General features: G+C 40.9%; 1 protein-coding gene and 1 pseudogene across 1 annotated transcript in view; one reads left to right on the top strand and one right to left on the bottom strand.

Annotated features, from left to right (window-relative positions):
- Positions 1 to 222: 222 nt before the first annotated feature.
- Positions 223 to 743, bottom strand: LOC101035785 (serine hydrolase RBBP9 pseudogene; annotated as a pseudogene).
- A 1,966-nt stretch (positions 744 to 2,709) lies between these two features.
- USP8 (ubiquitin specific peptidase 8) overlaps positions 2,710 to 17,336 on the top strand; it is an 86,963-nt gene continuing 72,336 nt past the window's right edge. Inside the window, exon 1 of the mRNA XM_003928858.4 lies at positions 2,710 to 2,846. The gene's annotated coding sequence lies outside the window, so the exon portion shown is untranslated. The remainder of the gene's footprint in view (positions 2,847 to 17,336) is intronic.

The following is a 17,336-nucleotide window of genomic DNA, read 5'->3' as shown; positions in this document are numbered from 1 at the left end:
GGAGTTTTAGATTCTAGGAAAAGGGAAATGCTGTTTGAAATTAGATTGAACTTTGAACTTGTGTTTGTTTTTCAGGCACTTTTGGAACTTAATTGGATGTTTTATGTGGGCTAGTAATGGGCTGATAGTAGATATTATTACTCTGCCCCCATATTGAGATTCAAAATAGCAGAAATCATCCAGTCTCTGCTGGTACTTTCAGCAAAGCCTTTACCATAGTAATCAGTTCATGAAACTCTGTGTTCTGTAAGTGGCCACGGTCAGTGAATTTGTGCATTTGGTTTCCAACCTATCGGCTACTTTGCGTTGTTCCTTCCAGCGAAGGAGTGGGTCATCAGTGGCACCAAACTACACAATGTGAGGGTAGCTGGCCTCTATCTTCTCCCACTGCCAGGGGCAGCTGAAGTATCCACTTACACACTCGTTTTCATCCCCAAGTCTGATATGTACGCAGACACGAATACAATAGCATATACTCCATGTGTTTCTGCATACCTAATGGCTGCGATGGCCCCAGCACTGTGGATGATGATGATGGTCTTCTCATCACAGTGCAGCCCCACCTCCATAAAGGGCAGCCAGATGCTTTCTCCTGCTGTAATTGGGTGGGGCATGTTTTTAGCCAGACACTGGAAACCAGGTATCTGCTCCAGAAACTTTTTCACCCAGCCATACCAGCCATGGGTGACCACATCCTCACCTCTGTTCCTGGGAATGATCACTGACTTGCTAGGCGAAACCATGAGTACAGGGAGACTGAAGTTTTAGGAAGTGGGGGAATTCCACTTTCTGGGGGGAATTTCAGCAGAGTTACATCAAAACAACAAAAATAACTTGAGATGCATAGTACAGAGAGCCCTTTCTGGGACCCCATCATCAGAGACTTTTTGTCATTGGTTAACTCATTCCTATGACTTCTCCCTTCTTTCACCTCACATTCTTGCCCTCTTCTCTCTTAGATTGTCAGTGCAATTCTTCTCTTTCTTTGGTTCCTACTTCCAGGCTCAGCCACTAGGTTTTTCTTTGCATGTCCAATTCATCAATAGGAAAACAAAAACAAAAACAGAAACAAAAACTTTCTTTCCAAGAACTCATCTGTATTAGTACATTTTCATACTGCTATAAAGAACTACCAGAGACTGGGTAATTTATAAAGGAAAGAGGTTTAATTGACTCACACTTCAGCATGGCTGGAGAAGACCCAGGAAACTTAAAATCATGGCAGAAGGTGAAGGGGGAGCAAGGCACCACAAGACAGCAGAAAGGAAAATGCCAAGCGAAGTGGGAAGAGCCCCACTTATAAAACCATCAGATCTCATGAGAACTCACCATCACAAGAACAGCGTGGGGGAACTGACCCCATGATTCATTACCTCCACCTGGTCTCTCCCTTGACAAGTAGAGATTATGGGGATTACAATTTAAGATGAGATTTAGGTGGGGACAAAGGATAACTATATTACTATCCTCAAGAGAAAAATACAGGTTTTTCCTTAGTTATGAAAAACATTAAGACTTCCTATTTATTTAATAGCTCGAGGTATTACATTTAGTATATCAGTGTTACATGTTTTGGGGAAGCAAATAGTGTATAGCTTAAGTATAAAATAACTACAATAATGTTTTGCATGTATTTCATCGTAATGGAAGGGAAATTACCATTTATTGTAAAACTACTACATACTATATGTGAAGTACTGTTTGCCTCTTTATTTGTTTGTTCATTTGTTTGAGACGGGGTCTTGTTCTCTGGCCTAGGCTGGAGTGTAGTGGCAGAATTATGGTTCACTGCAGCTTCAACCTCCTAGGATCAGGTAACCTGATCTGGCCTCAGCCTCCTGAGGAGCTGGGACTACAAGTGCACCAAACCAGGGCTGGCTAATTTTTCTGTCCTTTTTTTTTTTTTTTTTTTTTTTTTTTTTTTTTTTTTTTTGAGATGGAGTCTTGCTCTGTCACCAGACTGGAGTGCAGTGGCTGGATCTTGGCTCTCTGCAACCTCTGCCTCCTGGGTTTAATAAGCGATTCTCCTGCCTCAGCTTCCCAAGTAGCTGGGATTACAAGCATGTGCTGCCGTGCCCGGCTAATTTTGTACTTTTAGTAGAGACAGGGTTTCTCCATGTCGGTCAGGCTGGTCTCGAACTCCTGACCTCAGGTGATCCACCCGCCTCGGCCCCCCGAAGTGCTGGAATTACAGGCGTGAGCCACAACGCCCGGCCTAGACGGGCCTTTTAAGTGACGTTAAAAATTGTACATAAAATGTGTTTTAGGATAATACCTATTTTTCTTTGACCAAAGGCTTTGCTTCAGAGAATGTTTAGTCAGAAATAGAGGGGAGTTAAATCCCCTTTTAAATTTTTTCAGTTTCCAATCTGAGGAGGAAAATACATAGTAAAGGGACGCAAGAGCAACCTCGCTTCTTTCACAAGGCCTAGATGCGAAGCAACACCAGGGTTGCTTAGCTGCCGCCGGGTTGCAACCCGGAAATGCAGGGTGCAGTGCGGAGGGTAAGGGATCGGCCAACTAACGTGACCTCGCTCACAGAAACCCCGCCTCTGCCACCACCGCCCGCCCATAAGGTCCTCCTCGATCCAAATTCGCCCCTCCACGAGGTCCTCACCGAAAGGGACAGGGCGGTGTAAATAAAAGTCACGAAAGAGCGCACGCGAAGCCCCGCCCCTGCCGTGACGTCTGGAGACGCGACGCGTCCCCACGCAATGCAAATCGGGAAAAGGGGATGAGCTGGGCTGGCTTCCGTCCGGGTAGCCGAGGCTAATTCTCCCTTGAGTTCTTGGGAGATGGGCCTCTGGCAAGAAGGCTGGCGTTAGTGAAGCGCGCCTGGCGCCTCGGTGAGTGCGAGTCTTGGGCCCTGGTATCTCTTCTCTGGGAAGTCGTCCGCTGCGAACCCCGTCTCCTACCAGCTGCTGGTCACCCGGGAGACAAGCCCTGTCCTCGGAGAGGGGTGGGACAACTCCAAAAGGTAGAACCGGCTTGTGAAGAGGAAGGGCCCAACCTTGAGTCTTTTACGCCACTCACCTGGGGTTGCCCAGCGAGTTTCGTGTGGTTTTTCGGTTTTAAAAGGTGGCTTTGACCATTCTTCCCTTCTCTTGGACACTTACACCCGACTTTGACCTCTTTCCTCTTGCTTCCGTTTTAAAATTTTTTTGCGATATGCCTACAATCCAAGGCCTTACTACAGCTCCTCAAACTTTCCCAGTTTTCTCCTCCTCCCCAGTCACACTTGATTTTAATGAAGCTCAATTAGGAGTTTAAAGACCCTATAAGCTTATCAGAGTTAAAACTGTAGAAGCTTTTTTCACCCCCGCTAAAAAGTGCCTTCCATCCTAGAGTTGTGAGACAAGTTAATTTCACTGGCACTCCACCTTGGAAATTATCAGAATCCTTACTTGTGCAGTGATATGCATTTATATATAAAACTACACATCACCCTCCTGGGTTTATTTCTTGCCTCCGGTTCATTCTGTGACCTTGAACAAGTCACTTAATCACTAACAAAATATTTACCTGACACGGAGGTGTTGCAGAGCCTAAGGAATTTAGTATTTGTTAAGAGATCTGAGGGTTTCAGATGAAAGGGATTTATATCTAAAGGATGTTACCTTTTCTGAATCTGCAAAGCTTTCTTAGTTTTGTTAATATCCTGCTGCAGCTGTTAAAAATGCCAAGTGGTATTTGTTAAGGAAGTATTCCTGTTTCAGGCTTGTTCTGCTGCGGCTTTGCTTTGTAAGCAGATTTTACATTTCAGCCGATTCTGTTTAAGATTCGTTGAGTGAATGTCATTCATGATGGATTTGGGTAGTTTCTCATGACAACGTATCCCTGGACCAGTAAGGCAGACATAATATCGGTTGTATTATGTCTTTATCATGTTGATATGGCTGCCTTGAAATATGTATTCCTTTTCTTGTGACACATTGGATGCATCTTTAATATTAGTAAAGATCTTGTATTAGTAAAAAAAAAAAAAAGTACACCTGTCATTAATGAAATTTTGCACATATACATGTTTTTTTTTTTTTTTTTTACAAAACAATGTATAAGAAAAACTAGCAATGTTTTAAAGGTGCCTTTTTTTAGCATTTCATTTTTTAATATATTTACTTGAACTTTATTAATCATTATGGACATTTGTTTATTAACGTGGACATGGCCGGGTGCTCACGGCTGTAATGCCAGCACTTGGACAGATCACCTGCGGTCAGGAGTTCGAGACTGGCCAACATGGCGAAATTTTGTTTCTACTAAAAATACAAAATTATTTTTGTATTGGTGGCACTTGCCTATAATCCCAGCTACTTGGGAGGCTGAGGCAGGAGAATCTCTTGAACCCAGGAGGCAGAGATTGCAGTGAGCTGAGGTTGCACCATTGCACTCCATCCTGGGTGACAGGAGCATATCTCTGTCTGAGAGAATAAAAATAAAAAATGTGGACATAATGGAACAGAATCATAATGACTTTTGGATAAGACAGTTGGAAAATAAACCCAGTACATCAAATTTTTTCCATAGGTCTAACATTATACTTTATTATGAATTTTCTATGTGAAAATACATTCATTTATAGAAGTGAAAGAAAAATCATCAGGTATGTGTTGCTAATAAAATTAGATATAATTAAGGAAACATTTAAAAAATGCCTTGTCCCAGTTACCTATTGCTGTGTAACAAATCACTCCAGATATAGTGGCTTAAAACTATAGTATCTCTCATGTTTCTCTGGCTTGCCTGGATTTAGCTAAGTGGTTCTCACCTAGAGTTTAATGTATTTGTATTCAGATAGAGTTTAATGTATTTGTATTCAGATAAGCAGCTGAGTTTAGAGTCATCTGAGAGCTCACTGGGCTGGACATCCAAAATGGCTCATTCATGTGAAGGCAGTTGATGTTGGCTAGGAATTCAGCTGGACATGTCAAGTGGAATGCCCACACATAGACTCTTCACTTGACTTGAACTTTTAAGAGTGTGGCGGCTAAGTTCAAAGAATACACATTTGAAGAGGCAGGAAGTAGAAGCTGCCAGTCTCGCAAAAAAGCCTGGACCCGAAATTGGCACATTACTTCCAACATACTCTGTTGGTTAGAGCAGTGAAAGACCAGCGTCCAGCCCTTACCTTTGAAGGGAAGAATGTCAAAGAATTTGTGGCCATCCTTTGCATACTATAATTTTGATGGCAAAGTTGTATTGGACTCTAGTTTGCATTTATATAGCAGATGCAGAATAAGGTACACTTCCAGTTTCTTTCTTTTTTTTTTTTTTTTTTTTTGAGACGGGGTTTCGCTCTTGTTACCCAGGCTGGAGTGCAATGGCACGATCTCGGCTCACCGCAACCTCTGCCTCCTGGGTTCAAGCAATTCTCCTGCCTCAGCCTCCCTAGTAGCTGGGACTACAGGCGTGCTCCACCATGCCCAGCTGATTTTTGCATTTTTAGTAGAGACGGGGTTTCACCATGTTGACCAGGATGGTCTCGATCTCTTGACCTCGTGATCCACCCGCCTCGGCCTCCCAAAGTGCTGGGATTGCAGGCTTGAGCCACCGTGCCCGGCTCACTTACAGTTTCTTTAACCATAATGCCTTATGTCTTAATGGCGTATTACAGTCTTCAAAGCATGTTTTTGTAGCTTTTTTCACTTAATACCTGTGGTATGCCTATAGTAGCAGACAAATAATTCCTATTTCATTTTGCAGATGAAAATAAATTGAAGAGTGGTGGTGGTGGTGTTGGGAGTGATTTATGGAATTTGTTCAAAGTCATATGATTAATAAATGGAAAAGAAGGCCTACAACAGGTCCATAATAAATTTATTAGTACTAATTGATGACATATTAAATGTGTGGGAGTCTACATTTATAGCCACACTAATTTTTTTTTTTTTTTGAGATGTAGTCTTGCTCTGTCTCCCAGGCTGGAGGGCAGTGTCGTGATCTTGTCTCAATGCAATCTCCTCCTCCTGGGTTCAAGAGATTCTCCTGCCTCAGCCTCCCTAGTAGCTAGGACTACAGATGCCTGCCACCATGCTCAGCTAATTTTTGTATTTTAGTAGACATGGTTATTTTGCCATGTTGGACAGGCTAGTCTTGGACTACTGACCTCAGGTGATTTGCCCACCCTAGCCTCCTGAAGTGCTGGGATTATAGCCATGAGCTATCGCACCGGGCCTTTTTTTTTTTTTTTTTTTTTAAATTAATTGAGACAAGGTCTTGCTCTGTTGCCTAGGCTGGAGTGCAGTGGCATGACCTTGGCTCACTGTAATCTCTGCCTCTTGGGCTCAAGTGATCCTCCCACCTCAGCCTCCTGAGTAGTTAGGACTGCAGGCACACACCACCACAGTTGGCTAATACCATACTAATTCAAGTAAAGCAGTTCTCATGTACAGTGAATAAGGCTTAACTAAGCCTTGTCTCTTTTGACTAACACATTACAGTGTAGTTTGTTTTGTTTTGTTTTTATTTTTATTTTTATTTTTTTAAATTTTCCGAGTCCTCTTGATGGCAGATTTTTTGTATTTTAGTAGAGACAGGGTTTCACCATGTTGCCCAGACTGGCCACCAACTCCTGAGCTCAGTCAGTCTGTCTGCCTCTGCCTCCCAAAGTACTGAGATTACAGGCGTGAGCTACTGTGCCAGCCTACAGTTTAGTTTTTAATAATACAGCAGTCTTCTTATCTGCAGAGAATGTGTTTTAAGACCTCCAATGAATGCCTGAAACTACAGATAGTACTGAACTGTATATATACTATGTTTTCCCTGTTTATACATTTTTCTGATAAAGTTTAATTTATAAATTATACACAATAAGAGATTGACAACAAAAATGATAAAATAGAATAATTGCAACAGTATACTGTAATAAAGGTTATCATGCCCTGTGGCCATAACTTTTGGAACTTGAGGTGTAACAGCAAAACTAGCACAAATTTCTTTTTCCTTCAAAATTTTGCAGGTGAAAGATTCTTGCCGTAGATCTTAGCAACCTCAGCATGCATTTTTTCTTACTGAGTCAAGAACTTTCACCTTTTTGCCTAAAGGAAGCAGTTTACAGCTTCTCTTTGGCATATGTGAATCTGTGCTCTTACACTTTGGAGCCATTATTAAGTAAAATGAGGGTTACTTGAACATAAGCACTGTAATACAGCTGTGGTCATTCTGGTAACTGAGACAGCTGCTTAGTGATTAACAGACAGGTAGCATCTACGGTGTGGATACACTGGACAAAGGGTTGATTCATGTCACAGGCTGGGCGAAGTGAGGTGGTACACTATTTTATTTTATTTTATTTATTTATTTATTTATTTATTTATTTATTTATTTTTGAGATGGAGTTTTGCTCTGTTGCCCTGGCTAGAATGCAGTGGCGAGATCTTGGCTCACCACAACCTCCGCCTCCCAGGTTCAAGCGATTCTCCTGCCTCAGCCTCCTGAGTAGCTGGGATTACAGGCATGTGCCACAACACCCAGCTAAGTTTTGCATTTTTGGTAGAGATGGGGTTTCACCATGATAGTCAGGCTGGACTTGAACTCCTGACCTCGTGATCCGCCCACCTCAGCCTCCCAAAGTGCTTACAGGTGTGAGCCAATGTGCCCAGCCAGTGGTTCACAATTTAAAACTTATAAATTATTTCTGGAGTTTTTTATTTAGTATTTTTGGACTGTGGTTGACTGCAAGTAGCTGAAACCATGGAAAGTGAAACCGTGAATAAGGGGGGAAGGGGGGACTGCCGCACTAAATTCTGAAATGTACCAGTAATGATGTGAACCTGCCTGTCTTTTTAATAGAGTGAAATGAAATAATTACACATTATAATACCAATTTCAAAACAAAAAAGTTATGGACATAAGAATCCTGGTGGTGGTATTTTAATTTCTCAGTCACAGAACTGTAAACATGAAAATGATTTTGAAAAATTTTGGTAGGTTGATTGATTTAAGATGCTGATTTCAGCTGGAAACAAATTGTTGCCTTCACATTCATATTACTTTGTTGCTTCTGGCAGCATGTTTATATTCATTCTTACGTTCATGGTTCCCACTCTTGACTGCCTTGTTTTTTTAAATATATGAATAAGAAAATAAATACCTGTATGTATGTCCCATCCCTAGAGATTCTGATTAATTGTTTAGGAGCGAGATCAGAGCATCAGTATTTTTTTAAAGTTCTCTAGGTAACTGATTCTTTTTTTTTTTTTTTTTTTTTTTTTTTTAACACTAGATTCCCCCAAATCTAGGTAACTGATTCAAACATACAGCTAGGATTGAGAACTATGTTTTTGGTACATGTTAAGTATGATCTGGCTCCCTACTTAACGATTTTGCATCTATTAAAAAATTAAACAATGAGGTAGAAGATACAAGCAACAGATTAAAGTTATAAATGTAGATAGACATCTATTCTGGAAAACAGTTACCTTTTTGTTATAGTTTCTGGGAATGGCCCTTAATAAAATGAACGGACATTGGCCTGGTTTGCTAGTGGCTGTATCACAGCACTAAGCCATATTTTTATTTATGGGAAGTAAAAAGTGTCTCTTTAAAGTTTCCTTTGTTGTTAAAGAATAAATCCTAAGTGTGCTAATGACTCTTTATTAAGCCCTATCCTATGTAGATGTTAGACATGCCATGCTAATAGGCATGCAGTACATTCTACGTTCTTGTACTTTAACCAAGATATCTGTGCTGGACGTGCTCACAGGCTTGTCCCAGCTTGCCACTGCTTTTACCTGTTTAGAAAAGCTTTAAGTTCTTGTTCTTTTTTTTTTTTTTTTTTTGTGAGATGGAGTTTCACTCTCGTTACCCAGGCTGGAGTGCAATGGCACGACCTCGGCTCACCGCAACCTCTGCCTCCTGGGTTCAGGCAATTCTCCTGCCTCAGCCTCCTGAGTAGCTGGGATTACAGGCACGTGCCACCATGCCCAGCTAATTTTTTTTTGTATTTTTAGTAGAGACGGGGTTTCACCATGTTGACCAGGATGGTCTCGATCTCTTGACCTTGGGATCCACCCGCCTCGGCCTCCCAAAGTGCTGGGATTACAGGCTTGAGCCACCGCGCCCGGCCAAAGCTTTAAGTTCTTAGCCAGTCAGGTTTTAATTTAAATTGTAAGGTCTGGCTCCAGGCATCAAAGATCAGACACAGCAGACACAGTTGTCCATGATGCAGTAAGGACAACCCCAAATGTGTAAGGGATAAATACGTTTGCTTTTCTTTTATTCACTGCACCCTTGGCAAGATGACTAGTGAGAGTACCCTTCCTGCAGTCCAGGAAGTAAAAGTTGCATTGAGGATTAGAGATCCTTTGTCTCAGTGCTAATTTTTCTTTGTGGTACCGAACATCTATTTCCAATAACTTTGTTACCATTATTTATTTATGTTTCATTTTAAGAGGCAGAAACTTTATTAAGAGGTGTGTTTTTTTAGTATCCCCTGTATCACAATACTGCACCTTGTGTTTAGTAGGTATCTATTGTTTACCTAATTGAAACCGGTTTAGACAGTCACTCTTTAGAACTAGGGCTAGTTGAGCTACTCAGGAGGCTTAAGGCAAGAGAATTGCTTGAACCCGGGATGCAGAAGCTGTGGTGAGCCGTGATCGCGCCACTGCACTCCAGCCAGCATGACAGAGCCAGATTTCATCTCAAAAAAAAAAAAAGGAAAAAAAAAAACAAAAAAACTAGCGCTAGTTATTTTACTTTTTTTTTTTTTTTTTTTTTCTCGTGGCATTCTAAGAACTGAAGTTTCTTGGAATATTCTTTCTTTGGTTTCCATGATGTTATTCTTTCCTGGTTTTTCTTTATTCTAACGACTCCTGCTTCCTTTTCTGACCTTTTCTTCATTTATTCTCCTGCAATTTTGGGTCCTCAAGTTAACTTTTCAGCTGTAAGGAAACAACTCATTTCCTTGGTGATTCATCCTCTTGATTTTAGTTACTAGTATAAATAATGTCAGTGTTTTAAAAGCCATTATAGAAGTTTAAAAATGTATATAAAAGTGAAGAAAATAGGAATTTTTCATTTTTGAGACAGGGTCTCCCTCTATTGCTCATGCTGTCGTGCAGTGGTGTAATCATGGTTCACTGCAAGCTCAAACTCCCAAGCTCAAGTGATCCTTCTGCCTCAACCTCCCAAGAAGCTGGGACCACAGGCATATGCTACCATGCCTTGTTAATTTTTTTTTTTTTTTTTTTTTTTTTTTTTGGTAGTGATGAGATCTCTCTATATTGCGAAGCAGTTCACCAAATCCTAGATAACGTACAATTTTGGTGTCAGTACTTCATTATCTTCCAAAACAGTAGGGATTATCAAAGTCAACATTGATGCCTTCTTAGTTGATAAACAGATTTAATATTTGTCTGCTCTCCCATAGAACTAATTTCCAGTTAATATTTACATCTTTAGATGTTCCTTTAGTATACACTAAGCATTGTCCACATTGAATTACCTACTTTGCTGTAAACTGGTGGTTCTTATTTGGGGCTAATTTTGCCTTCCAGGACACATTTGGCAGTGACTGTAGACATGTTTGGTTGTTATAAATGGAAGGGAGGGATGATAGTAAACTGGCATCTAGTGGGTACAGCCTAGTGATGTTGCTAAACATCTTCCAGTGTGCATTGCACAGAGCAGCCAAATGTTTATCTGGTCCAAAATGTAAGTGACGGCAAGGTTGAGACATGCTGCTATAAACTGATGAGTTTTGAACTGCAGCATTTATTCTTTTGTTAATAGCACTACTGCTCTTCATATTTTGCAGGGTAGTATGTGAGTGCCTGTGTGTGGGGGCGGGGGCGGTGGGTTGATGTGGGTGTGGATGTGAATGTAAGCAAGAGAAAATACTCTGTTTCAATCAATCAATTACCAAAGCATATTTATGCCATTTTGTGTTTCTTCAGTGACCTTCTAAATACTCTTTTCCATAGTGTCATTCCCTGGTTCTCATCTCCTTTCAATCTTACATCTCCCTAATTTGACGATCCGGAGATACCATTTCTCCCATCAAGAACTGGCTTTTATTGCCTGCTCAATCAAATATAAAGAATTCTGGATGGTTTCAAAAGTCTTCCATAATGTGACTCCATCTCCTACATAATGTAATTTAGTTATTCTTGTTAGCCAACATTTATTATTTTTCTGTTACTTGAATTCAGCTGACAGGGAACATTTGTTCAAGCGGTGACTATGTGAGGACTACTGAGACAGGTGCCTGGGATCCAAACACGTGTTAGCATTTTCCCTCTATCCAACCAATTATTTCCCAGTAACCTTTGTAACATTCCTTATTATTCTCATTTTTTTCTCTCACTAGTTTTTCATTTTGTATCCTCCTTCATGGTGTTTCCCTCTTCTGAAATGTCCTCCTTTCTTTTTCTTTTTTTTTTTTGACATGGTGTTTTGCTCTTATTGACCAGGCTGGAGTGGAGTGGCGCAATCTCTGCTCACTGCAGCCTCCGCCCCCTGGTTCAGGAGATTCTGCTGCCTCAGCCTCCCGAGTAGGTGGAATTTACAGGCGTTCACGACCATGCCCAGCTAATTTGTATTTTTAGTGGAGACAGGTTTCTCCATGTTGGTCAGGCTGGTCTTGAACTCCCAACCTTAGATGATCCGGCTGCTTCAGCCTCCCAAAGTGCTGGCATTACAGGTGTGAGCCTCCGTGCCTGACCACATGTCCTTTCTTACCCTGTTCTTTTTTTTTTTTTTTTTTTTTGGATATGGAATTTCACTCTTGTTCTTTAGGCTGGAGTGCAGTAGCATGATCTTGGCTTACTGCAACCTCTGCCTCCCAGGTTCAAGTGATTCTCCTGTCTTAGCCTCCTAAGTAGCTGGAATTACAGGTACCTGATACCACGCCCAGTTAATTTTTGTATTTTTGATACAGATGTGGTTTTACCATGTTGGCCAGGCAGGTCTTGAACTGCTGACCTCAGGTGATCCGCCAGCCTCAGCCTCCCAAGGTGCTGGGATTACAGGCTTGAGCCACCACACCCTTCCTCTTACCCTGTTCTTAGCTAAATTCTATCCTCAAGGCCAGTTTCTCTCTGTCTCATCACATCATCATGAGCTCTGCATGTGAATGAGGATTTTAAAGTCTTGTAGTAATTGTCTATTGGTCCCATTACTATATTGAAGGAATAATATAGATCACAAGCACTGTAGGATTCATGTGAAGAAACAGACTCCAAGAACTGGGACCATAAAGAATGGAAGAGGTGGAACTTAAGTTTGTTTTTGTAGCTGGGACCTCAGGTGTGCGCTACTACGCCCAGCTAATTTTTTAATTTTTTGGAAAATTTTTTGTCTCACTTGTTGCCATTTTTGTGGGTCACCCACTACCTTTTTCTATCTTTTCTATCTCTGTCCTTCAAGCAGCAACAATACTCAACATAAGTATCTGTTTTTGAACTGGTGGGCTCAAGCAGTCCTCCCACCTTGGCCTCCCACAGGGCTGGAATTACAGTTGTGAGGCACCATGCCCAGTCAGTGCACTGCTTTTTTCATGGAGAAAGTCTTGCTGCTGTAAAAAGGTCAGTGTGCTTAATTGATTTACATTCTGTCACGAACTTGTTATTTTATCACAAACCGATAACAGTTCCTTAATCTGCACTGGTCATTGAACCATACTTGGAGTTAATTCCTGTAGTGTGAGACTTTGACAGTTTTTAAAAATTATTATCTGTATTAAGAAATAGGTTTTGTCTGGTGTAGTGGCTCAAGCCTGTAATCCCAGCACTTTGGGAGGCCGAGGTGGGTGGATCACAAGGTCAGGTGATTGAGACCATCCTGGTCAACATGGTGAAACCTTGTCTCTACTAAAAATACAAAAAATTAGCTGGGCATGGTGGCACATGCCTGTAATCCCAGCTACTTAGAAGGCTGAGGCAGGAGAATTGCCTGAACCCAGGAGGCGGAGGTTGCGGTGAGCCGAGATCGAGTCATTGCACTCCAGCCTGGGTAACAAGAGCGAAACTCTGTCTCAGAAAAAAAAAAAATAATAATAATAATAGGTTTTACAGTTCATCCAGTGTTACATCTTAAACACATGCACATAACAGAAACAATTTTATGAAGAAGTACCTAACCTTACTTTGTGTGACATAGTCTGTTTGCTATTTTTTTTTAATACTGATCATGACCTTCTAATGGATCTTAAAAACACTGCCCTCAAGCCTTTAGTACATTTTAGCAGTGATTAAATACATTTTAGCAGTGATTAAATCTTTAGCGGGTTGAGCCTTCTTAATACTTGAGGATTACTTTAAAATGTTATTTCAGCCAGGCGCGGTGGCTGACGCCTGTAATCCCAGCACTTCGGGAGGCCAAGGCGGGTGGATCACGAGGTCAAGAGATCGAGACCATCCTGGTCAACATGGTAAAACCCCGTCTCTACTAAAAATACAAAAAATTAGCTGGGCATGGTGGCGCGTTCCTGTAATTCCAGCTACTCAGGAGGCTGAGGCAGGAGAATTGCCTGAACCCAGGAGGCCGAAGTTGCAGTGAGCTGTGATCGTGCCATTGCACTCCAGCCTGGGTAACAAGAGTGAAACTCGGTCTCAAAAAAAAAAAAAATGTTATTTCATCAGGCAGGGCACCGTGGCTCACACCTGTAATCCCAGCACTTTGGGAGGCCGAGGCAGGCAGATCACAAGGTCAGGAGATTGAGACCATCCTGGCTTAACATGGTAAAACCCCGTCTCTACTAAAAATACAAAAAATTAGTCTGGCGTGTTGGCACGTGCCTGTAGTCCTAGCTACTCAGGAGGCTGGAGGCACAAGAATCATTTGAACTTGGGAGGTGGAGGTTGCAGTGAGCTGACATCGTGCCACTGTATTCTAGCCTGGGAGACAGAACGAGAAATGTCTCAAAAAAAAAAAAAATGTTATTTCCTCAATACTTAGTTATTTGTGGCACCCCTCCCATCCCCAATGTAGAATGAGTGAAGAGTGGATTATATGATGTGAGATTTAAGACAGCGAGAAGGTATTTATGTTTATTGTTACTGCCTAAAGGGTAGAGATAGGGAGAGATGGTGGGTAGCCAAAAAGACAACTTTTGCTTTCCCTTCAATATTGCCGAAGACCTTGGCAGTGGCTGGTGTGAAGCCCTGCTTAAAATCAGGACCATTTTGAATGACTGTAAACCTCAATTTTCACTTTTTACCTTTCAGTCTTCACTTTGTGGTTCTAGTCACCTAGTCCCTATTCTTTCTCTTTGAAAGGAGCAGAAGGATGTCAGAGAAAGAACACGTTCTCTTTATTGTTAACTCATTTTCAACATATTTGGGTTTCACTTTTGGAGCACTGCTGTTTGACTAAAGCTGAAGTTCTTTATCTTTGTCAGGTTTACACATCTTTTTTTTTTTTTTTTTTTTTTGAGAGGGAGTTTCACTCTTGTTACCCAGGCTGGAGTGCAATGGTGCGATCTCGGCTCACCGCAACCTCCGCCTCCTGGGTTCAGGCAATTCTCCTGCCTCAGCCTCCTGAGTAGCTGGGATTACAGGCACGCGCCACCATGCCCAGCTAATTTTTTTTTGTATTTTTAGTAGAGACGGGGTTTCACCATGTTGACCAGGATGGTCTCGATCTCTTGACCTGTGATCCACCCGCCTCGGCCTCCCAAAGTGCTGGGATTACAGGCTTGAGCCACCGCGCCTGGCCAGGTTTACACATCTTAAGAATTTTTATTTTTTGTTCTTAGAAGCATATTAATTTTTCTTACGTATACTTAGTTTGTTGTTGTTGTTGTTGTTTCCACTTGGAATCCTTTTTGAAGCATAAGATACTTTTTTTTTTTTTTTTTTTGAGACAGAATTTTGTTCTTGTTACTCAGGCTGGAGTGCAGTGGTGCGATCTCGGCTCAACACTACCTCTGTCTCCCGGGTTCAAGCAATTCTCTTGCCTCAGCCTCCTGAATAGGTGGGATTACAGGTGTGTGCTACCACATCTGGCTAATTTTTGTATTTTTAGTAGCGATGGGGTTTCATCATGTTGGCCAGGCTGGTCTTGAACTCCCGACCTCAAGCGATCCACCTGCGTTGGCCTCCCAAAGTGCTGGGATTACAGGCATGAGCCACTGCGCCCGGCTGCATAAGATAATTTTAATGCCTTGTATGTTATGGTTTGTCCTAAATCTAAACAAATAAATTCTTCAAATTATTTGACTTCTGTAGTTAATGAACACTTTTGTATAAGTATCAATGAGTTTGTTGTTACTGCTGCTCTTTTATTTTTTTTAAACGATTGCACCCAAAATAAGGAAATTGAATTCATTCAGTCATTCGAGTCTAATATAGTTTGTGTCAGTCTATTTTCAGATTTCTTTAATGGCAAAATAATAAAAAAATGTAACATTTTAAATTCACATAGATTTAGATTGGTTACACAGTCAGTCTTCTGTTTCTGTGAATTCAACCAATGGCAGATTGGAAATATTTTTTAAAATAATTACATCTGTACTGAACCATGTACAGACTTTTTTCTTGTCATTATTCCCTAACCAGTACAACAACTATTTATGTAACATTTACACTGTATTAGGTATTATAAATAATTAGGTATTATAAGTAATCTTGAGATACTTTAAAGTATATGGGAGGACGTACATATGCAAATCTTACACCATTTTATATCAGGGATTTGGACATCTGCAGATTTTTGATGCTTGTGGGAAGTCTTGGAACTACTCTCCCACAGATACTAAGGAATTACTGTATATATTCTGCTTTCTCACTTGTTTAGGGGAAAATACCTTTTACCTTCTATTTGACTTCTGCGAAATGTGTGTGATTGTAGAGGCTCAAATAGCAATTAAAACACTGCTGAAAGTATTTTAACATTAGACATCATTAAGTGACAGATTTTGTTACTAAAATAGAAACAACTATGGGTTTTTAATGGACTTTAGACATTATCAGAGAAGAGTCTCACTTATTTGAACTGTTTTCAAAAATCAAATCGGGACAGAAAAGAAAGCTTTTAAAAAGTACAGTCTTTCTCCTAGAAACCCTTGCCTAAAATCTTTGGTGACATCATAATCTTATCCCTGTACTTTCCCTCCTCCTGTCTAATCATTTGCTAAGTCCTGTCATTCTACCTTTGCAGTATCTCTTTTATCTGTCTCCTCTATTCCATCTCTATTGTCCTAGTTCTGACCTTCATCATCTTTCCCTAGGATCATAATAGATAACTAGTGTTTTCTCTATCACTTACGGCTAACTTTGTTCTCTTCTTAGTTTCAGTCATTTACCTCCCTGCTTCAGAACCCTCCTACCTTTAGAAAACAAAGTAAACGCTTTAGTAACATTCAAGGCCTTCCATTACTTGTTCCAAGGCTGTTTTTTCACTGCCTTGTAGATCCTCGTTCATTCAATGTAGTGGCTAATTCCTAAAGATGTTCTTTACTTGCTTTTATTTTATTTTTACTGTTGTACTTTTATTTTTACTGTTCGTCCTGCTATTCATTTCTTTGAAAAATCTTCCCCCACCAAGACTCATATCAAATATTGTCTCTTTGATGATGACTTCTAAGATCCCTCTAGTCATACTTAATGTTCTTTCTTAATTTTTCTTATACTCTAGTATTTGTAACCCTATAGTTTGATATCATACCATGTTGTATTACTACTGTTTACAACTTTCTCTTTCACATTAGTTTTTAAAACTTTGTTGGTATGTTTGTTCTGTTTTTGAGACGGAGTTTCGCTCTGTTGCCCAGGCTGAAGTGCTGTGGCATGATGTTGGCCCACTGCACCCTCCACCTCCTGGGTTCAAGTGAGTGTCCTGCCTCAGCCTCCCAAGTAGCTGGAGTTACAGGTGCCTGACACCATGCTCAGCTATTTTTTTTCGAGACAGAGTCTTGCTCTGTCACCCAGGCTGGAGTGCAGGGTTGTGATCTTGGCTCACTGCAGCCTCTACCTGCCAGGTTCAAGTGATTCTCCTGCCTTAGCCTCCTGAGTAGATGGAATTACAGGCATATGCGATCATGCCCAGCTAATTTTTTTGTTGGGTTCCACTATATTGGCTAGGCTGGACTTGAACGACTGACCTCAAGTGATTTGCCTGCCTTGGCCTCCCAAAGTGCTAGGATTACAGGTGTGAGCCACTGTGCCTGGTCCCAATGTTCTAAGTCTTTTTTTTAATCAGTATTTTTAAAAAATGTGTAATTTTTGTTAGTTGCCTGTTTAACCCATAACTTCCTTTTACATCTCTCTGGATACTCTCTTCATATTTATGTATGTTGCATAGCTTTACTCACATTTGCATTGTTACGCTCATATTATTTCTTTCTTTGAAACTTTAAGTACATTACATATGTTCTTTTTTTTTTTTTTGAGACG

This window comes from Saimiri boliviensis, chromosome 2, assembly GCF_048565385.1.
Source record: "Saimiri boliviensis isolate mSaiBol1 chromosome 2, mSaiBol1.pri, whole genome shotgun sequence".
NCBI classification, from domain to species: domain Eukaryota; kingdom Metazoa; phylum Chordata; class Mammalia; order Primates; family Cebidae; genus Saimiri; species Saimiri boliviensis.
This window is presented reverse-complemented; position numbering and strand designations above follow the sequence as displayed.